The sequence below is a fragment of the Trachypithecus francoisi genome, unplaced genomic scaffold (assembly GCF_009764315.1).
Source record: "Trachypithecus francoisi isolate TF-2019V2 unplaced genomic scaffold, Tfra_2.0 Contig00137, whole genome shotgun sequence".
NCBI lineage: Eukaryota > Metazoa > Chordata > Mammalia > Primates > Cercopithecidae > Trachypithecus > Trachypithecus francoisi.
Genome location: NW_022680485.1, coordinates 273,699 through 297,309, shown reverse-complemented (window position 1 = coordinate 297,309; position 23,611 = coordinate 273,699). Strand labels below are relative to the sequence as shown.

The 23,611-nt window shown below is 43.0% G+C and overlaps 1 protein-coding gene and 1 pseudogene across 7 annotated transcripts in view; one reads left to right on the top strand and one right to left on the bottom strand.

Annotated features, from left to right (window-relative positions):
- Positions 1-23,611, top strand: part of LOC117064905 (zinc finger protein 91-like) — a 338,773-nt gene that overhangs the window by 103,542 nt on the left and 211,620 nt on the right. The window lies entirely within an intron of this gene.
- On the bottom strand, positions 19,471-20,490 carry LOC117065325 (annotated as a pseudogene). The gene has a single exon (XR_004429892.1). The product of XR_004429892.1 is annotated as a 60S acidic ribosomal protein P0-like (transcript).

Below are 23,611 nucleotides of genomic sequence, written 5' to 3'. Positions count from 1 at the left end.
CTATAGCTTTGCATAGTTCTGTTCAAATGGCTCAGTATGTAGAGAACTGGAAGCATACAGCCAACAAAGCATGGCTACTTCAGAGTAAAATTAACACTGAGTTATAAACTGAAGTGGTAATGTTAAAATCCATGGTTCTGTGGTTAGGGGAACAAGTACAAAGCTTACGGTTGCAACAGCAATTGTACTATCATTTTAATCACACTCATATTTCTGTAGCCAACTTAGAATATAACCAAAGTGGGTATCCATGGAACCTTATAAAAGCCCATTTGCAGGGAGCTTTCACATCCAACATCACCTTTGACATTGGTGAATTACAAAAAAAAAAAAAAAAAAAAAAAATTCTTGATTTAAATAAGCAAACTCAAGAGTTTCAGCCTTCTTTAGAAGCCTGGACTGAATTTCAGCAAGGCTTGGAGAGCCTCAGTCCTTCGACCCATCTAAAGTACCACGTTAACGTCTCATATGTAGTTCTGGGAATAATGTTGTTCTGTCTCTGTTTTCTGCTCAAAGTCTGTAAAATCAGATGGACTACCAATCAGAAAATAAAGCTGCCCAACCTGGCCTTACCTTCATTCAATTAAAGCAAAAACAGAAAGGGAGAGATGATGGGAGCCAGAAACCTGAGGATTGTGATCAACTCAGCATTCCACTGGAGGCTATATGATCAAACAGCAAACTGTTTATCATGAATGCAGAATGTGGGCAAACTCGCATCTGCACCTGCCACCGGAAGATATGCTGAAGGGAGCCACTCCCTGGTGCCATGCTCCTTGAGATTATCTACTGGGACATCTGGAGCCTACTGTTCAAAGAATGCTGTCATACAGGCCGACACTAAGTCAAGCAGCTGACTTGACAACCACCCCCTTCTCCCAATATCCTTTACTCAATAAATAAAAAAGGCTCTAGAACTCAGGGCTCTTCTTCACTAGAAGCAAGGAACCCCCTGACCCCTTCTTCCAAATATACTCTTTTGTCTTTTTCTTTATTCCCACGTTCATCTTCCTTTATTCAGGCCACCAGCATACGTGGCAAAACTAATCAAAATACAGTAGTCAGTGAACACCAACCATGCTATTGTGCTAGGTAAGAAGATGGAAAAAATATTTTTGAGGTGGGAGAAACATGTTAACAGATAAATTAGAGCAGACAGACTTGACAGATGGGGGTAACAGTTATTAGGAACAAAAGACTGAATTCTCCCTAGAAAAGGTAGTATTTGAGATGGGGCTCACCAGAGGAGTAAATGTTCTTTGCTGGGGTAAGGGGAAGGAAACACAACAAAAAGAACAACCCGTGCAACAGCAGAGGCAGTAAAGAATTATTCAGTGTGGCAGTGATGTGGAAGACAGAGACAAGAGCCAACACTAGAAATTTGGTTTGTCCCAGCACTTTGGGAGGCCGAGGTGGGGAGATCATGAGGTCGGGAGTTCAAGATCATCCTGGCCAACATGGCAAAACCATGTCTCTACTAAAAATATAAAAATTAGTTGAGTGTGGTTGCATGTGTCTGTAATCCCAGCTACTCCAAAGACTGAGGCAGGAGAATCGCTAAAACTCAAAAGGTGGAGGTTGCAGTGGATGAGATTGTGTCATTGCACTTCAGCCTGGGTGACAGAAAGACTGCAAAAAAAAATAATAATAATTGGTTTGGAAGCAGATGAGGATCTTTGTAAAACATGGAGTTTGGATTTTTCTTATTGTAGACAACAGGGAGCCAAGAAATGTTATTAGGCAGGCTAACAATGAAAGCAGCTTTAGTTTTTGAGGATGATGACTCTCACAGCAGGTTGGAAAATTAACAGCAGCAGGGAGAAACTGGTGGCAGAAAATTAACCTCAGAGGTGTTTATGACTCAATGAAGGCCTTAGGTCAGAAGTGATTAAACAGTCAAAGTGACTGGTGCAGGGTTTTGGGAGAGCCTGGTGACTGGACATGGGGGTGAGAGAGACATGCATCAGGACAGTCAGCAGTAATGTTCCTGGCCTAGTAGATTGTGTACATGGCAATCACCTTCCAGAAGGAATGGAGATTACTTTCATTTTTACAAGTACCTGCAGGATGAGAGGCTTGTAGTGTGATCAGGATGACAAAAAATTACAGCTTCAGAAAAGTTGTAAGTGAAAATATAGTGTTAGAGTTGCTAGTTTTTAGGTTAGGGGAGAGGTAAGAAAAGCACCAGAATGCACAGGGCATTCTGCAGGAACAGAACTCACTCCCAGGTATGGGACTGCAAAGGTTGATGCAGAGAACAGGCGTTGGGTAATTGGCAACTGACACCAATGGGATGCTTACAGTCTGTCCACTGATTTAAGATTTTTAAAACAACTATTCTCAAGCGTTTCACATGTCTCTAAGGTAAGTGGGGGCCCACACCACTTTGGGGGCAACTGTCTACTTACTGCCGGCAGCCCTTTCTTTTCTGGAATTCAGTCTCCTCATCTTCCTGCCTTCTCCCTTGCATATCTCCTGCTTGTGTAATAGGGTGGAAAGTGGGACGGGAGGACAAAGTTCAGACCAATAGCACTGGTTGGCTAAGAGATCACTCCTTTCTAATTATACCAGACAGTCCTGGTCTGAGGCCTGGGGTCCCAGAACATAAAATAATTACTGTCTCCTTTATTGCATCCCTGTATTATCCCATTCCTCTCAGCCACGGCAGCTGGCTGACATCCACCCTCTCAAGAGGACATGTATGGACAGAAGACCTGGCTCAGAAACACTGCTGTTTGAAAAGGGCAGATAGTTAATAATTTTGCAAAAACTTGAGAAATTAAAATTAGGGAGACTATGAATGCAAAAACATTAACTGTCAAGCAAGTAAGAGCTGGTTCAAAGAATTTTTTAAAAAGATATGCTACACATAACTGAAAACATGAGGAAGACTGGCAGATGACAGCATCAGAGCGAGTTTCCTAAATAACTGAGGAGGTGACTGGGAAAACTGAGCCACCTACCAAAACAGCTTTATAGAGGCAATACATCTCATTTGTTGTAGAAGCTGATGAGTTCTAGAACTCGTATTTCCTATGGAGTTTTCAAATACATTGAACATCACTTAATGTTTTCCTCAATCCCACGCTGCTTGTAAAACTTTGTCCTTGCCAATCATGGCACCTTAAAGGCAGATACAATCTTATCTATTTTATGGAATTTTAGATTTCTAAATATACCACATGTAATACAGATAATGCACCCAGTGTGCTTGTGGATGCAATAAAGTCCACTTCTGTACCTCTCAAGCAGGCTTCATTGACTTCAGCTCTTCCGACATTTGGGGCTGTCCTATGCATTGTAATATATGGAGCAGCATTTCTAGTGTCTGTACGCTAAAGGCCAGTAGCACTCTTTCCCAAAGCAAGACACTGAAAAATTCAAAATTCTGGAAAGGAAATCTACAGTGTATACCCACAAAGCGTCCTGATCTCAAAATATACCACTTCATTCCATATGTAGGTTTTGAGTTTCTGGAACATTTGCTTTATGCTTAAAACAATCCGATGAAGTAGAAAAGCTACTGACAAGATGCCTATCATCATATTCATCAATGGCAATGCCACCAAAAGCTAAAGTTTCATTTTAAATTCCCTTATACCTTCAAATTCAACTGAATTTATTTTGAAAACAAATAATGGTCTTTATTAAAAATAACAACACACATACACAGAGGTAAATAAGCAGTATTCATTTAAAGCTACATAGTTTGGAGATCAAACTGACTTTATAAAGCAGCTGTTCCTTGGGGCTAAGCGATAGTTAGGAACTGTGGATCCTGAGCTTAATTTATTGCCAGCCCCTGGATAGATCATAAAGCAGCTGTAACAGCAGTCAATATACCCACCCAACTCTAACAGTTTTCTCTGAGTATAAATGAAATTTTTGCTGAGTGCTTTCAAAGAACAGGGTGAAAATAACTTAGCCCAAAAGGGTACACCAAAATGAATAAGGAATATTTTAAGTAATTAAACCACCAGAAATATAAGACATTTTAGATAATCCTACCCCATTGTCTCTTAGAAAAGGGAAAAAAGAGAATATACAAAGCAAGCCATCCAAAGACAAATACAGTTTTTAAAAGCTCTATCTAATTAACCCCACTGAAGATTTTTTTGGCTACCTGGTGTATGCAGGCACAGTTCAGTGTAGGACAGTGTTCACCAACCTTTTTGGCACTGGGGTCTGGTTTTGCAGAAGACATTCTTCCACAGATGTGGTGGGATGGTTTTCATTTGGGACGATTCAAGTGCATTACACTTACTGTGCACTTTGTTTCCATTATGATTACATTGAAATATATAATGAACTAATTGTATAACTCACCATATTGTAGAATCAGTGAGAGCCCTGGGATTGATTTGCTGCAACTAAATGTTCCCATCTGGTGCTGATGAGGGGCAATGACAGATCCTAAGGCATTAGATTTTCATAAATAGTGTGCAACCTACATCCTTCACATGTGCAGTTCACAATAGGGTTTGCACTCCTATGATAATCTAATGCTGCCACTCATCTGTAATGCAAGTGATGCGGAGTGGCTGTGAATACTGATGAAGCTTTGCTAACCCACCATTCACCTCCTGCTGTGCAGCATGGATTGCAACAGGACACAGACTGGTATCAGTCTGTGCCCTGGTATTGAAGACCCCTGATGTAGGGAAACTACATTTATTTATTTACTGCAATCGTGCAATCTCAGCTCATTGCAAATTACACCTCCTGGTTTCAAGCAATTCTCCTGCCTCAACCTCCCCAAATAGCTGAGATTACAGGTATGTGACACCACGTCCTGTTAATTTTGTATTTTTAGTAGCGACGGAGTTTCACTATGTTGGTCAGGCTGGTCTCAAATTCATGATCTCAGGTTATTCACCCACCACAGCCTCCCAAAGTGCTGGGATTACAGGCATGAGCCACTATGTTCTGCTGACAACTACATTTATTACCAGCCATTAATTACCAGAGCATCTATGTTGTACAGTGCCTGGCATGCACCAGGTACTTAATAAACAGCTATTGATCTAATGAAGGACCAGTAAGGTAAGGTGTATTTTTTCTCCTTCTACAAGCTGTGCCTGTGTCAGACGCAAATAAGACCTCAGGAGTCTGCCTGAAGTGACTTAAAATAAAAGACTCTTTCATCAAGCAGTCACTTGGATGGTGTAGCAAGTTACGTTGAATGTATCACTTGTAACAGCTTAGTGACAGGCATGTTTACCATCACATAACAAACACATATCTGCCACACTCAGGGCTTAGAGTTTGAATTTCTAATGAGAAGTAAAGTGATACCTAGAAAACCCCAGAGAATAATATTCCAAATATCCATAAGCATCAGGAACATTTCCAAAAATTGTCCCACATCCAACAAATCCTTTAAAAACAAGATATGCTACACATGCAAGCAGTTTAGCAGTATTTTTAAAAATGATAAACAGTGGAGTCCGGAGCAAGATGGCCGAATAGGAACAGCTCCAGCCTCCAGCTCCCAGCACGAGCGACACAGAAGACGAGTGATTTCTGCATTTTCAACTGAGGTACTGGGTTCATCTCACTGGGGAGTGCTGGACAATTGGTGCTGGTCAGCTGGTGCAGCCCGACCAGCGAGAGCTGAAGCAGGGCGAGGCATTGCCTCACCTGGGAAGCGCAAAGGGGAAGGGAATCCCTTTTCCTAGCCACGGGAAACTGAGACACACAACACCTGGAAAATCGGGTAACTCCCACCCTAATACTGTGCTTTACCAAGGGTCTTAGCAAACGGCACACCAGCAGGTTATATCCCACACCCAGCCTGGAGGGTCCTACACCCACAGACCCTCCCTCATTCCTAGCACAGCAGTCTGAGATCTAACTGCAAGGCAGCAGCGAGGCTGGGGGAGGGGTGCCCGCCATTGCTGAAGCTTAACTAGGTAAACAAAGCCTCTGGGAAGCTCAAACTGGTTAAGCCCACCACAGCTCAAGGAGGCCTGCCTGTCTCTGTAGACTCCACCTCTGGGTGGAGATCTGAGAACGGACACACTGCATGCTCAACTGGGTCCCTGATCCTTGAGTAGCCTAACTGGGAGACATCCCCCACTAGATGCAGACCAACACCTCACGCGGGGTACACCCCTGAGATGGAGCTTCCAGGGCAAGAATCAGACAGCAGCACTTGCTGTTCAGCAATATTCTATCTTCTGCAGCCTCTGCTGCTGATACCCAGGCAAACAAGGTCTGGAGTGGACCTCAAGCAATCTCCAACAGACCTACAGCTGAGCATCCTGTTAGAAGGAAAACTAACAAACAGAAAGGACACCCACACCAAAACCCCATCAGTATGTCACCAGCATCAAAGACCAAAGGCATATAAAACCACAAAGATGGGGAAAAAGCAGGGCAGAAAAGCTGGAAATTCAAAAAAACAGAGCGCATCTCCCCCTCCAAAGGAACGCAGCTCATCACCAGCAACGGATCAAAGCTGGATGGAGAATGACTGACGAGTTGAGAGAAGAAGGCTTCAGTCGATCAAACTTCTCAGAGCTAAAGGAGGAACTACGTACCCAGAGCAAAGAAACTAAACATCTTTTAAAAAGAATGGAAGAATGGATAACTAGAATAATCAATGCAGAGAAAGCCATAAACGAACTGACAGAGATGAAAACCATGACACGAGAGATACATGACAAATGCAAAAGCCTCAGTAACTGACTCAATCAACTGGAAGAAAGAGTATCAATGATTGAAGATCAAATGAATGAAATGAAGCGAGAAGAGAAGTCTAGAGGAAAAAAAAGGAAAAAGAAATGAACAAAGCCTCCAAAAAATATGGGATTATGTGAAAAGACCAAATCTACGTCTGATTGGGGTGCCTGAAAGTGACGGAGAAAATGGAACCAAGTTGGAAAACACTCTTCAGGATATCATCCAGGAGAACGTCCCCAACCTAGTAAGGCAGTCCAACATTCAAATTCAGGAAATACAAAGAACACCACAAAGATACTCCTTGAGAAGAGCAACTCCAAGACACATCATTGTCAGATTCACCAAAGTTGAAATGAAAGAAAAAATGTTAAGGGCAGCCAGAGAAAAAGGTCGGGTTACCCACAAATGGAAGCCCATCGGACTAACAGCAGATCTCTTGGCAGAAACTCTACAAGCCAGAAGAGAGTGGGGGCCAATATTCAACATTCTTAAAGAAAAGAATTTTCAAACCAGAATTTCATATCCAGTCAAACTAAGTTTCATCAGTGAAGGAGAAATAAAACCCTTTACAGACAAGCAAATGCTTAGAGATTTTGTCGCCACCAGGCCTGCCCTACAAGAGATCCTGAAGGAAGCACTAAACATGGAAAGGAACAACAGGTACCAGCCATTGCAAAAATATGTCAATATGTAAAGTCCATCGATGCTACAAGAAACTGCATCAACTAGAGAGCAAAATAATCAGCTAATATCACAATGACAGGATCAAGTTCACATATAACAATATTAACCTTAAATGTAAATGGACTAAATGCTCCATTTAAAAGACACAGACTGGCAAATTGGATAAAGAGTCAAGACCCATCAGTTTGTTGTATTCAGGAGACCCATCTCACATGCAGAGACACACATAGGCTCAAAATAAAGAGATGGAGGAAGATCTACCAAGCAAATGGAGAATAAAAAAAAAAAAAAAAAAAGCAAGGGTTGCAATCGTAGTCTCTGATAAAACAGACTTTAAATCATCAAAGATCAAAAGAGACAAAGAAGACCATTACATAATGGTAAAGGGATCAATACAACAGGAAGAGCTAACTACCTAAATATATATGCACCCAGTACAGGAGCACCCAGATTCATAAAGCAAGTCCTCAGAGACTTACAAAGAGACTTAGACTCCCATACAATAATAATGGGAGACTTTAGCACCCCACTGTCAACATTAGACAGATCAACAAGACAGAAAGTTAACAAGGATATCCAGGAATTGAACTCAACTCTGCACTAAGCAGACCTAATAGACATCTACAGAACTCTCCACCCCAAATCAACAGAATATACATTCTTCTCAGCACCACATCGCACTTATTCCAAAATTGACCACATAGTTGGAAGTAAAACACTCCTCAGCAAATGTAAAAGAACAGAAATTATAACAAACTGTCCCTCAGACCACAGTGCAATCGAACTAGAACTCAGGACTAAGAAACTCAATCAAAACCACTCAACTACATGGAAACTGAACAACCTGCTCCTGAATGACTACTACGTATGTAATGAAATGAAGGCAGAAATAAAGATGTTCTTTGAAACCAATGAGAACAAAGATACAACATACCAGAATCTCTGGGACACATTTAAAGCAATGTGTAGAGGAAAATTTTTAGCACTAAATGCCCACAAGAGAAAGCTGGAAAGATCTAAAATTGACACCCTAACATCACAATTAAAAGAACTAGAGAAGCAAGAGCAAACACATTCAAAAGCTAACAGAAGGCAAGAAATAACAGATCAGAGCAGAACTGAAGATGATAGAGACACAAAAATCCCTCCAAAAAATCAATGAATCCAGGAGCTGGTTTTTTGAAAAGATCAACAAAATTAATAGACCACTAGCAAGACTAATAAAGAAGAAAAGAGAGGAGAATCAAATAGACACAATAAAAAATGATAAAGAGGATATCACCACCGACCCCACAGAAATACAAACTACCATCAGATAATACTATAAACACCTCTACGCAAATAAACTAGAAAACCTAGAAGAAATGGATAATTCCTGGACACTTACACTCTCCCAGGACTAAACCAGGAAGAAGTTGAATCCCTGAATAGACCAATAGCAGGCTCTGAAATTGAGGCAATAATTAATAGCCTACCAACCAAAAAAAGTCCAGGACCAGAAGGATTCACAGCCGAATTCTACCAGAGGTACAAGGAGGAGCTGGTACCATTCTTTCTGAAACTATTCCAATCAGTAGAAAAAGAGGGAATCCTCCCTAACTCATTTTATGAGGCCAACATCATCCTGATACCAAAGCCTGACAAAGATACAAAAAAAGAGAGAGAATTTTAGATCAATGTCCCTGATAAACATCAATGCAAAAATACTCAATAAAATACTGACAAACCGAATCCAGCAGCACATCAAAAAGCTTATCCACCATGATCAAGTGGGCTTCATCCCTGGGATGCAAGGCTGGTTCCACATTTGCAAATCAATAAATGTAATCCAGCATATAAACAGAACCGAAGACAAAAACCAAATGATTATCTCAATAGATGCAGAAAAGCCCTTTGACAAAATTCAATAGCCCTTCATGCTAAAAACTCTCAATAAATTCGGTATTGATGGAACATATCTCAAAATAATAAGAGCTATTTATGACAAACCCACAGCCAATATCATACTGAATGGGCAAAAACTGGAAGCATTCCCTTTGAAAACTGGCACAAGACAGGGATGCCCTGTCTCACCACTCCTATTCAACATAATGTTGGAAGTTCTGGCTAGGGCAACCAAGCAAGAGAAAGAAATCAAGGATATTCAGTTAAGAAAAGAAGAAATCAAATTGTCCCTGTTTGCAAATGACATGATTGTATATTTAGAAAACTCCATCATCTCAGCCTCAAATCCCCTTAAGCTGATTAGCAGCTTCAGCAAAGTCTCAGGATACAAAATTAATGTGCAAAAATCACAAGCATTCTTATATACCAGTAACACAAACAGAGAGCCAAATCATGAATGAACTTCCATTCACAATAGCTTCAAAGAGAATAAAATACCTAGGAATCCAACTTACAAGGGATGTAAAAGACCTCTTCAAGGAGAACTACAAATCACTGCTCAGTGAAATAAAAGAGGACATAAACAAATGGAAGAAAATACCATGCTCATGGATAGGAAGAATCAATATTGTGAAAATGACCATACTGCCCAAGGTAATTTATAGATTCAATGCCATCCCCATCAAGCTACCAATGACTTTCTTCACAGATTTGGAAAAAAACTGCTTTAAAGTTCATATGGAACCAAAAAAGGGCCCGCATTGCCAAGACAATCCTAAGTCAAAAGAACAAAGCTGGAGGTATGCTACCTGACTTCAAACTATACTACAACTCTACATTAACCAAAACAGCATGGTACTGTTACCGAAACAGAGATAGAGACCAATGGAACAGAACAGAGCCCTCAGAAATAATACCACACATGTACAGCCATCTGATCTTTGACAAACCTGAGAGGAACAAGAAATGGGGAAAGGATTCCCTATTTAATAAATGGTGCTGGGAAAATTGGCTAGCCATAAGTGGAAAGCTGAAACTGGATCCTTTCCTTACTCCTTATACAAAAATTAATTCAAGATGGATTAGAGACTTAAATGTTAGACTTAAAACCATTAAAACCCTAGATGAAAACCTAGGTAATACCATTCAGGACATAGGCATGGGTGAGGACTTCATGTCTAAAACACCAAAAGCAATGGCAACAAAAGCCAAAAATGACAAATGGGATCTAATTAAACTAAAGAGCTTCTGCACAGCAAAAGAAACTACCATCAGAGTGAACAGGCAACCTACAGAATGGAAGAAAATTTTTTCAATCTACTCATCTGACAAAGGGCTAATATCCAGAACCTATAAAAAAACTCAAACAAATTACGAGAAAAAAAATAACCCCATCAAAAAGTGGGCAAAGGATATGAATAGACATTTCTCAAAAGAAGGCATGCATGCAGCCAACAGATACATGAAAAAATGCTCGTCACCACTGGCCATCAGAGAAATGCAAATCAAAACCACAATGAGATACCATCTCACACCAGTTAGAATGGCAGTCATTAAAAAGTCAGGAAACAACAGGTGCTGGAGATGATGTGGAGAAATAGGAACACTTTTACACTGTTGGTGGATTGTAAACTGGTTCAACCATCATGGAAAACAGTATGGGAATTCCTCAAGGATCTATAACTGGAATACTGTATGACCCAGCCATCCCATTAGTGAGTATATACCCAAAGGATTATAAATCATGCTGCTATAAAGACAGATGCACACGTATGTTTATTGAGGCACTATTCACAATAGCAAAGACTTGGCATCAACCCAAATGTCCATCAGTGACAGACTGGATTAAGAAAATGTGGCATATATACACCATGGAATACTATGCAGTCATAAAAAAGGATGAGTTCGTGTCCTTTGTAGGGACATGCATGCAGCTGGAAATCATTCTCAGCAAACTATCGCAAGAACAAAAAACCAAACACTGCATGTTCTCACTCATAAGTGGGAATTGAACAATGAGATCATTTGGACTCTGGAAGGGGAACATCACTCACCAGGGCCTATTATGGGGAGGGGAGAGGGGAAGGGATCACATTGAGAGTTATACCTAATGTAAATGATGAGTTAATTAGTGCTGACGAGTTGATGGGTGCAGCACACCAACATGGCACAAGTATACATATGTAACAAACCTGCACGTTGTGCACAGCTACCCTAGAACTTAAAGCATAAAAAAAAAAAAAAAAGAAAAAAAAAAGAAAAATCTACGTGAAGGATGTAAAAAAAAAAAAAAAAAAAGCATGGTAACCAGAGGCCAAGAGGAATTTACTGGGGTGAGGATGAGGATGTTAGGGTAAAAGTGAATATTGGTAGTGGGTACAAAAATAGTTAAAAATATGAATGAGACCTAGTTTTTACTAGCACAATGGGGTTACAGTAGTAAACACTAATTTAATTGTCCATTTAAAAACAACTACAAGAGTATCATTGGATTGTTTGAAACACAAAGAGTAATTGCTTGAGGTGATGAATACCTCATTTGTCGTGTTGTAATTATTATATATTACATGCCTGTATCAAAATACCTCATATAACCCATAAATATATACACCTACTGTGTACCCCCAAAATTAAAATTTTAAGAAAACTTTAAAAAAATGATAAACAGTGCAATTCCATTCACCTGAAATGAAGCATAAGACCCTTTGGATGGAAGTCATAACCATTCCTGCAAAAGTTCTGTGGACTCTTGAAGGTAGCGCAGAACTAAGCATTTTTTGTGTGTTTCCAAAAGGTTTTAGCCAAGACTTTGTCCTCTAACAGACTCCGTAATTAAAATATGGCTTAGAAACTCTACCTGCCTACTTGAAAAAGCATCAAATCTAGAGAATGCTTTTCACAGGTGAGAAAAAATGAAAACAAAATCACATTCTTCTCTTTGCAGTTTCCTTTCCCTCACCTTCCAGTTCTATTAAATATACCTCAGCATCATTGTGCACAGGTGCAGGGACCACTACATATCTAAAAAAGGAAAAAAACCTCATATATATGGGGATGCACTGGCAACTTTGCCTTTGCAGAAATCATTTTGTTTCCACCAGGCAGAAGTGTCTCACTATTTTCAGCCTTCTCATCTAACAGGCAAATTTTTTTTGTTGTTGACTTTGAAAGGGCTAAGCTTAAATCTAAACTCTTAAACAAGAACGAGAGTTCAATTTTCTATTAATGACATTCTCAGACAGGTTTTTCAACCTACCAAATTGTTATATTTTTATTCACCCTTCTCTCTCTCCACAACCACTAACATCATCTCCCACAAAAGAAGAAGAAAATCCTTCCAATGTTCCCGAATGTGTGCTGCTGCTAGCTCAGAAGCTGTGTAGAGTTTTGCAATCGAGTGTGAAATGCTGGCCTGGATGTGGGCTCGTGGGTCACATGCTCGATGTGCCCTCAGCCCAGAAAACGCAGGAGAGCGTCGGCTTTGGGAAGGACCTCCCCCGCTTCTTAGCAAACATTAGGGCCGCAGTTTCCTGAGACACAAGTGGGAAATGAGCAAGTGTTGGAGACCAGCCTCAACACCACCTGTAGGGTACCTGAAGTCTGCTGGCGATGAAGGAATGAGAAGAGACAAGTTAAGAGTGCAAAAGGGTGGGGACCAGGGGACCAGTGCAATTCAGAGGCTGCAAAGGCACTGAGCTCTGGTCTCCGCACTATTTATTGAGTACAATCACTTAGGTCTAAGAAGCAGATGTTCAGGGGTGAAACAGTGAAAGGGAGGTGGTGTGTCACACACCTAATCTATAGCAGTGGCTGTTTAGCTAAGTTTTCTTTGTGCTGAAGCAGCATAAACTTAACTACTGATTTATTCTTTAACTTATCGGAGAGCAGCTGTGGGGAATAGGCTTAACTAGGAGCTAGCAATTCTGGCCACATTCTAATGCGTCAAAGGAGTGTCTTTCTCCTTGAGCACAGTGTTTATATATAAGAGAGCAGGTCACGCTCTGGTCATGGGAACATGATGGCAATAAGGAGGCTTTCCTCAGAGGCCTCCTGGGGCTTTCCACAACTTATTGTCCCATATTTTTATGGCCAGTTTATACAGGCACCCCATAAGACTTTTTCCTAGTAGGGGAGGGAGCCCAGGCAGAGGCTGGTGCTGGGATTAGAGAAAGCGACACTAGGCATCTGGCCGGTATGGGAGGAGGAAGGGAAGCCCCAGAACAAATCACAAATTGTTCCAGCAGGAGTAGGCCCCCTGCCTTTTTCCTGGACTCATGACCACATCGGCACTGAGTCCCTCACTCCTGCAAGGAAGGTGCTCTCCACACCGACGGATCTTTGTGAAATATGCACCCCACTGATGGAAGGGCGAGGAATGATAGGTGCCCCATGGCAAGACCCTGGCCCCCTTCTTTCCTGGCCACCTTAGGTGGTAGTCGGCCACACAACTGCCAGACAGGGAAAGGCCAGGGCGCAGGGCTGCCTGTTGCCCCCTTAACACCAGTGTCCTCTGCCCAGAAAGTTCAAATCGGCAGAGCAGGGTGCGGAAAGCCCTTCCACCCAACACCCTGGTAAGAACACCCCAGGAGGCCACCTCCTGGCCGGCACCCCCAATGCTTTATGACTGCAGAGGAAAGCAGGATCCCTAGTTTCCAGGCTTCCCTGCCAGAGAGAGAATGGAAAGACAATAGAAGGAAAGTTTCTCCTTTCATAGGGGGAAGGATGCGGGGAGACAGGGCAGAAGTTGGGGAGCAGCGCTGGGAAGATATTTCTGGCTTATGAGGCTTGCACCATCAGATTCCCAACGGTGCTATAACAAATAAATTCATCCCAGTATTCCGGGAGGCCAAGGTGGGCAGAGCACATGTGCCCAGAAGTATCGGACCAGCCTGGGCAACACGGTGAGAGCCCATCACTACAAAAATAGTCAGATGTGGTGGGACACGCCTGTATTCCCAGCTACTCAGGAGGCTGAGGTGAGAGAATCTCTTGAGACTCATTAACTTGTGCCACTGCACTCCAGCCTGGGTGACAGAGCAAGACCCATTCTCATAGAATAAAATAAATAAATAAACAAATAAACAACCATATATATAAACTCGGCTGCCTGGGTTGGGCCGGATTCTTACCTTCCAAAAGCTAATATAGACGCACTTCAGGTCTTGCTAGCACAGCGCTGCAGACACTGCCACAACGTGTGCCGGGTGCTGCTTGTCATTGCCAGTTCCTCGGTAAGAGGAGTAGCAAGAGTGTAGGAGTGGAGAAAAAGGAGAGAAAGAGAAGAGTGGAAGAGAAGGAGAAGTGGGGAAGGAGGAGAGATAAAGGGAGGAGGAGTGAGAGAGAGAAGAAGGAATGCGAAGAAGATAGAAGAGAGAAAGTAGAGAAAAAAACAGAAGAGAACAATGGGACTGGAAAAAAGAGGAGAAAAAAACTGGAAGAAGGAGAAGAGTAGGAGAAAAAGAGAGGGAGGAGGAGGAGAGGAAAAGGAGAAAGGTGAGGAGAAGAAGGAGGATGAGGAGGAGAGAAGAAAATAGGGGAGGAGGAGAGAAAGAGAATAAGGAGTAGAGGAGGAAGAGGAGAGGAGAAGGAGGAGGAAGCAAAGTAGAGCATAACAGGAGGAGGAGCAGAGGGGGAGGAGAAGAGATGAAGGAGGAGAAAAGGAGGAGGAAGAGTAAAGGAAACATAGGGGAAGAAAAAAGGAGAAGAGAAGGTGAGGAAAAGGAGTAAGAGGAGGCAAGGAGAAAAAGAAGGAGAGGAGGAAAAGGAGGAGAAGAAAATTAGGAAGAGTAGGGGCAGAAAAGAAAAAGCAAAAGGAGGAGAAGGAGGACAGAAGGAAAAGGAGGAAAAAGAGAGGAGAAAAGAGACAGGAGAAGGAGGAGGAGGAAGAGAACAGGAAAAGGAGGAGAGGAGATGAAGGAAGAAGATGATAGGAGGAATGGAGAAAAGGAGGAGAGGTGGAGGATAGAAGAAGATGAAGGGGATGAGAAAAGAAAAAGGAGGAAAAACAGGAGAAATGAAGGAAAAGAAGGTGGAAGTTAAAAAGAAGGAGTAGGAGTGGAGGAGAAGAAGGAAGATGAAAAAGGAGGTGGAAAAGGAGAAGAGGGAAGGAGTAGAAGGAAAAAGAGGAAAGGAGGAGGAGGAGGAGTGAAACAGTAGGGAGGAGAATGCAGTGGACTAGGAGGTGGAGGAGAGGAGAAGGAGGAGAGATAAAGAAGGAGTAGTAGAAGGAGAGAAGAAGGAGAGGAGACAGGAGGAGGAGAGGAGGAAAAAGAGAAGGAGTAGAGGAAAAGAAAGAAGAAGAATAGGAGGAGGAGGAGAGGAGTTGGAGGAGGACAAAACAAAAGGCGAGGAGAAGGAGAAGAGAGGAAAAGGAGAAGAATTAGAAAGAGAAGGAGGGCAGGAGAAAAAGGAGAGGGAGGTGGGGAAAAGGAGGAGAAGGATAGAAGGAGGAGTAGAAAAGAAGGAAAGGAGAAGGAGGAGAGAAAGGAGAAAAAGAAAAAAGAAAATTGAGGAGGAGGAGAGAACAACAAGGAGGAGGAGAGCAAAAGGAGGAGAAAGTGGATAAGAGAAGGGGAGCGGGAAGAAAGAAAAAGAGGAGAGGAGATGGAGGAGGAGAAAAAACAAGGAAGAAGGAGAAGGAGGGGAAGGAAAATAGGTGGAGAAGGAGGAGGAAGAGAAGGAGAGCAGGAGGGGAAGAGGAGGAGAAGGGGGAGGAGAGGAGAAGAAGGAGGAGGAGTAGAGAAGGCGTAGGAGAGAAGGACTTGGAGAAGAGGAGGAGAAAAAGAAGAAGAGAAGAAGGACAGGAGGAAGAGAAGAAAGGAAAGAGGAAGAGGGAGAAGAGAAGGAAAGGAGTGGGTAAAAGGAGAAGAAGTAAAAGGAGAAAAGAAAAAGGAGAAAGGAGAAGAAGGGCAGGAGGAAAAGACAGGGAGGAGGGAAAGAGAAGAAAAGGAGGACAGAAGGAGGGCTTGAAGAGGAGGAAAAGGTGGAGGAGAGAAGAAGGAAGAGAAAAAGAGAAGGAGGAGAAAGAACATGAGGAGAGGAGGAGGAGGGGTGGAGAAAAGAAAAAATGGAGAAGGATGAGAAGAGGAGGCAGAGGAGCAGGGGAGGCAAAGAAGGAGAAGAAGAGAATTAGGATGAGGAGCAGAGGAGAAGGAAAAGAGGAGGAGATGAGGAGAAGAAGGAGTAGACGAGCAGGAGGAGAAAGATGAAGCGGAGGAGAGAAGGAGAGGAAGAGGAGAGGTGGAGGAGGAGGAGAAAAGAAGGAGAAGTAGAGGAGGTGGAGGAAAGGAGGAGAGAAGGGGGAGAGGAGGAGCAGAAGGAAAAGGGAAGGAGAAGGAGAGGAGGAGAAGGACATGGGGAGAAGAGGAGGCAGAGGAGTGGAGAAGAGGATAAAAAGAATCTGGAGGAGAAGAGGAGGAGGAAAAGGAGAGGAGAAGGAAAAGGAGGAGAGAGAAGAGGAGGAGTAGAGAAGGAGGACAAGGAGGAGCAGAAAAGAGAAAGGAAGAGAAGTAGAGAAGAAAGAGGAGGAGAGGAAAAAGAGGAGGAAAGAAGGAAAAGGAGGAAGAGGAGAAAAGAAGGAGAAGGGGAGAAGAAAATACAGAGGAGAAGAAAGAGGAAAAGAAGGAGAGGAAAAGGAGGAGGAGAGGAGGAGGAGGATGAGAGAAGGAATGGAGCAGGAGGAGGAGAGGAGGAAAAGAAGAGAAGGAGAGAATAAGGAGGAGGAGCAGAAGCAGAGGAGAGAGAAAAGTAAAAGGTGGAGAAGATGAGGAGGAAGAGGAGGTGGAGGAGGAATAAAAGGAGGAGGAGAAAGAATTGGAGAAGGAGAGGAGAAGAAGAAAGTAAAAGGAGGAGAGGAGAAGAAGAAAAAGGAGGAAGAGAGGAGGAAAGAAGTAGGAGGAGAGGAGGAGAAAGAGGGGAAGAGGAGGAGGTGGATGAGAGGAGAAAGAAGAAAAGAAGGAAAGGAAGAGCAGAAAAGTAAAGGAGGAAAAGGAGTAGGAGGAGGATAGAAGGAGGAGAAAAAAGAGAAGGAGGAGAAAGAGGAGGAGATAAGAGAAGGAGGAGTGAGGGTGGAGTAGAAGAGAAGTAAAAGGAGAGAAGAAGGAAGAGAGGAGAAGAAAAAGGAGGAGAGAAGGAGGAGTAGGAGAGGAAAAAAGAACAGGAGGAAGAAGAAGGGAGGAGAAGGAGGAGGAGGAAAGGGGAAGTGAAGAAGAGGATAAAAAGGAGGTGGAGGAGAGCAGAAAAAAGAAAAAGAGGCAGAAGAAGAAGAGGAGAAGAAGGAGAGGAGGAGGAAGGGAGAAAGAAAAGGAGAAAGAGGAGAGAAGAAAAAGGAGGATGAGGAGAAGGAGGAGAAGAGGAGAAGGAAGAAAAAAGAAAGGAAGAGAGAAGAAAAGGGGGAGTGGTGAGGAGGAGGAGAAAAGGAGAAGGAGAGGAGGAGAAAAAGGAAAGGAAGAGAAGAGAAGCCTAGGAGAAGGAGGAGAGAAAGAAAAGGTGAAGGAGAGGAGAAGGAAGAGAAAAAGGATAAGAGAAGGAGGAACAAGAGGGGAGAAGGAGGAGGAAGAGAGGAGGAAGAGTAGGAGAGAAAGAAGGAGATAGAAGAGATGAGAAAAAGGGAAAGGAGCTGGAGAGGAGGAGGAGAGGAAGAGGAGGAAGAAAGGAGGAGAAAAGGAGAAGGAAAAGGAGGAAGAGGAGGAGTAGAAGGAGGAGGAGCAGAGGGGTAGGAGGAGAAGAGGAGGAGGAAGAGAGAAGTAGGATGAGGAAGAGGAGGAGAGGAGGAGAAGAGAAGATGGATGAGAAAAGAAGGAGGAGGAGAGAAAGAAAAAGAAGAGGAAGAGGATAGGAGAAGGATGAGGAGGAGAGGAGAAGTGGGAGGAAGAGGACAGGTGGAGTAGGAAAAGGAGGGAAGGAAAAGGAGTAATAGAACAGGAGGAAGAGGAGGAGAAGAGAAGGAGGAGGAGCAGAGGAGAATATGGAGGAGGAGGAAAGAAAAGGAGAAGTAGAAGAGGAGGAAAAGAGGAGAAGAAAAGAAAGAAAAGGAGGAAGAGCAGAGGAGAAGGAGGAAGAGAGGAGGAAGAAAAGAGAGGGAGTGCCTGGTCTGTCCCGCAGACCCTGACTGAGTGACAGATGAAAGGAGTACTCAGACACAGGTATGCAGTGTTAGAGCAACTAGGGGTCTGCCTGGCTCTAGTGGCCAAAGTGCAGCCCCAAGAAACTTGAGCTGCTTGCTTTTATTCAGTGCAGGCACAATGCCAAAAGCCTTGAGCAAACACAATCTGTAGGCAATTAACATTTATTGTTCCCATTTCAGGGAATATCAAACATGAGGATGTTCAGAGGTCAGTTCAGGGACAACTTCAGACAAACATGCCTGATCAAGATAACTTGTTCCTCACTCTTTTGAACACACTCCTCGCCTTATTCCTCAGGGTTAGAGAACAGCTGTTTTCAGCTATTCTCTCCCAAAGCTATGCAGAGCCTTCTGACATTTCAGAAGGCCTGCTCCTTTTCTACAGTTACTCCCACCACTCTGGCTGATCTCCCACATCTCCCATTTTCTTTTTCTTTTCTTTTCCTTTTTTTTTTTTTTTTTTTTTTGGCATCAGGTTTTGTTGATTGAAGAGTATGGATGTGTGCAGCAGCAGGTTTGACAGGTGCAGCAGTTACAGCTTGTGTTCTGGCTCTGCATGCTAGAATTAGTAAATAGCATAAGATAAACATGAGTATGATCAGTAATATTCTTTCCCAATCAAAGAGTGACCCCCAGGAGAGGGGATCTATACAGGAGAGGCGTTTTTGCACATTGTTCTATAGGGCTGTTACTGAGAAACCCCACCATGGGTATATTAATCCCTCCTAGCCAGGCAGTCACATTGTTAAAATCTGGGAAAGGGGTGTACACCCAAGTAACAGGGTGGAAGAAAGGCAGATCTAGAAGATAGGCCTAATAGAGTGTAGCAGGTAAGGGTTGCAGGCAGAGCGAGAGAATAAGAAAAACTAATACCCGGCGAGAGTTGCAATGTATAACAGAAAGCATAGCAAGGAACAGATGATCTGGAGTGAATGATGTTTTTGTCTGGAGCAGAATTTGTTCATTCTCCTGAGTTGTCTTTTTCAGCATCATGTCCAGGGCCTATGGTTGTCTGAGGAAGCCACATCACCTGGGGCTGTGGATCCAGCAGGGTTATTTCTTTTTTTTTTTTTTTTTTTCTTTTAAAGATAAGCCTTTATTTCCTTGTTTTGCAAATAAAGCTGGCTAAGTTGTTTGCTTTTTGGTGATTAGTCAAAGAGACCAAATCCCACATCCGCCGACTCCTCCGACTCTTCCTTGGCTTCAGCCTTAGCTGGGGCTGCAGCAGCAGCAGCAGGAGCAGCGCTGTGGTGGCAGCGGCCACAGGGGCAGCAGCCACAAAGGCAGATGGATCAGCCAAGAAGGCCTTGACCTTTTCAGCAAGTGGAAGGTGTAATCCGTCTCCACAGACAAGACCAGGACTCGTTTGTACCCGTTGATAATAGAAGGGGTACTGATGCAACAGTTGGGTAGCATCTGCAGACAGACACTGGCAACATTGCGGACACCCTCCAGGAAGCGAAAATGTAGTTTCCTCCGTGATGTCAAGCACTTCAGGATTGTAGATGCTGCCATTGTCGAACACCTGCTGGATGACCAGCCCAAAGGAGAAGGGGGAGATGTTGAGCATGTTCAGCAGTGTGGCTTCACTGGCTCCCACTTTGTCTCCAGTCTTGATCAGCTGCACATCACTCAGGATTTCAATGGTGCACCTGGAGATTTTAGTGGTGATACCTAAAGCCTGGAAAAAGGAGGTCTTTTCGGGCCCGAGTCCAGTGTTCTGGGCTGGCACAGTGACTTCACATGGAGCAATGGCACCAGCACGGGCAGCAGCTGGCACCTTATTGGCCAGCAACATGTCCCTGATCTCAGTGAGGTCCTCCTTGGTGAACACAAAGCCCACATTCCCCCGGATATGAGGCAGCAGTTTCTCCAGAGCTGGGTTGTTTTCCAGGTGCCCTCGGATGGCCTTGAGCATCATGGTGTTCTTGCCCATCAGCACCACGGCCTTCCCTCAAAGGGACATGCGGATCTGCTGCATCTGCTTGGAGCCCACATTGTCTGCTCCCACGATGAAACATTTCGGATAGTCATCCAATAGTTGGATGATCTTAAGGAAGTAGTTGAACTTCCAGGTCGCCCTGTCTTCCCTGGGCATCACGGCGGTGCATCAGGGGTTGCCACACGGGGTTTAAAGATGATGTCACTTCCACGAGGATGCCTGGCGAGAGAAGGCGGGTTAGTTCTTTTATTTTTGGTACCAGGTTTGGTCCCAGCCACACCATAGTATGACTTAATGCATCACGCTGGAATCCAAAGAGGACCTGAGGGAAAGTGAACAGAAGCATATCATCTTCCCCATGTTAACAAATCATTTGGACCACACCTTACATTACTATTTACATCTCCATAAAATTGAAGGTTTTATATCTTGAATGATTTTTGCAAAGTGCTTTTTTATAGCTGATTGAAATTTATCATCTAAATTTAAGAAATTAAGGATAAGGCCAGGCGCGGTGCCTCAAGCCTGTAATCCCAGCACTTTGGGAGGCCGAGGCGGGCAGATCACAAGGTCAGAAGATCGAGACCATCCTGGCTAACATGGTGAAACCCCGTCTCTACTAAAAAATACAAAAAAAAAAACTAGCCGGGCGAGGTGGCGGGCGCCTGTAGTCCCAGCTACTCGGAGGCTGAGGCAGGAGAATGGCATGGACCCGGGAGGCGGAGCTTGCAGTGAGCTGAGATCTGGCCAGTGCACTCCAGCTTGGGTGACAGAGCGAGACTCCGTCTCAAAAAAAAAAAAAAAAGAAAGAAATAAGGATAATAAGGCCTGTGCCAATATTATTGCAAAGTTGTTACTCACATTCCACCTTTTTTGTTTTCTGAGCATATTTTTAAGGGTGGAATGGGCACGTTCTACCATGGCCTCTCATTGGGAGCTATATGAGACACCCATGGACTGTTGGATGTTTTGTTTGTGACAAAATTGTTGAAATTCTGAGCTGGTGTAAGCTGGAACATTATCAGTTTCAATTTTTTGGATCACCCCACGAACGCAAAAGTTAAAAGAAGATGTTTAATAACATATCGGGCAAACTCTCCAGAAAGAGCATGAGTGCTAATTAGGTGAGAATTGGTATCATTGGATACTTGTACATATCTTAGTTTTTCAAATTCAGGGATGTGCATAACATCTGTTTTCCATATCTGATTAGGTTCTAGTCCTCTAGGGTTAACACCTTTTGAAGGAGGGGATGTGCCTGTGAGGTGGCAATCTGGGCATTGTAAAATAATTTGTATAGCCAGTTTTTTAGTAGGTTAAAATTCTTTAGTTAAGTTTCTCCAATTTTGGTGAAAAAATTGATGTGATTGGGTGGCTTGGTCAAGCAGTGACATCATAACCTCCAGGTCTGCTTGATCATAGGCATGAACTAGTGGACTGGATAGTGAGCTGTGGGCCTGAATCTTTGTAATAAAAATAGGATATGTTTGTTGAACCAGCAATCACTGAAGTCGAAAAAAAGGGCACACAGGGTGAGCTCAACAGTGGACTTAATGAAGGCTGTTTTGAGGTTTTACAATAAATAAAGTAGTTTATCAGTGAGAAAGTTGCATGTTCTTTTTCTTTTCTTTCTTTCTTTATTTTTTCTTTGAGATGGCATCTTGCTCTGTAGCCCAGGCTGGAGTGCAGTGGTGCATCTTGGCTCACTGCAACCTCCGCCTCTCGGGTTCAACCAATTCTCCTGCCTCAGCTGTCTGAGTAGCTGGGAATATAGGTATGTGCTACCACACCCAGCCATTTTTCATATTTTTAATAGAAATGGGGTTTCACTGTGTTAGCCAAGATAGTCTTGACTTTCTGACCCTGTGATCCACCTGCCCCAGCCTCCCAAAGTGCTGGGATTATGGGTGTGAGCCATCACACCCAGCTGAGAAGGGCATGTTCTATGTGACCCACATAGAGAGTTCTATCTGAAGGTCTAGAGATAGGGAGAGGACTGTTTTGAATTGTTTTTTACTTAAGGGTGTTCTTGTGAAATCCAGGTCATAACCTTGCAATTGATTGCACTGTTTGCAGCCTGTATATATGACTTTACTGCTAGCCAGACATAGGGAGATGGTGTTTCAGTCCTGGTATGTGAGCAAAACACCCATTTTAGGAGGTGCAGCTCTGGGGCCATCTGTCCTATTAATCCCGTTGGGGAATGTTTAGTAGGAAATGCAAATAATTGGACTTAATATCGTGGGTCTATTCAACCTAGTAGCATCTGAGTAATAGCTTGCTCTATTTCCTCAATTTTCTTTTTTGCAGTGGGAGGTCAAATACCTGAGTGAGTCCAGGGCTGCATTGCCCTTTAGGATAGAAATCAAGTTCTGGAACTTATCAGTAGTTATGTCCAAGGTGGGACAAAGCCATTTAATATCACCCAGTAGTAATGTTTGATAATCATTTAAGGTGTGTAAGTTGTTATTATTCAATTTAACCTTTTGAGGTCTTACTGACCAGAAAGTTAGTATGTACCCAAAATGTTTCCAAGGGGAGGACATCTGTATCTTTTCAGGTACTATGAGTAAACATCTAAGCTGTGTATTCCTTTTGAAGGAGGCATATAAACTCAAAAGTATTGGCTCCACTGGGGCTGCCAGTAAGATTTCATCCCTACAATGGATGATCTCGCAATTAGGAAATTCTTTTCTACTAGGGAGCAAATCCTGATTTACATGATACTGACACATGGTAGGACTGTTCAACATTCCTTGAGGAAGTACTTTCCAATGACTCAGTAAGCTGGCCTTTCATTATTGATAGCTGGTATTGCAAATGCAAATTTTTCTTTGTCCTATTCTGCAAGAGGAATAGTAGAAAAGGAGTCTTTTAAGTCAATAATGACTATAGGCTAATCTTGAGGAATTGCCATGGGGGAAGGGAGCCCCTGTTGAAGGGGCCCCATAGGTTGTAAATTAGCATTGATAGCAAGTAAGTCATGAAAAAGTCTCCATTTATTAGACTTCTTGTGAATGATGAAAATGGGCAAATTCCAATAGCTGTTTGATGGTTGTATATGGCCAGCTTTTAAATTGATCCTCAACTAATTCATGGGCTCATTGTAATTTTTTTCCCTTTAAAGGCCACTGTTCTAGCCATATAGGATTTTGAGAGAGCCACGTCAGGAGTAGGGGAAAAATCAAAACAGTGGCCCTTACTAGAAAGGGGTCTGATATTGTCTCAATTAATCTTCTCCTAAATGGGCTAGTGGATCCATTTTCTCTAATACTTTTTTTTATTTCTTCATA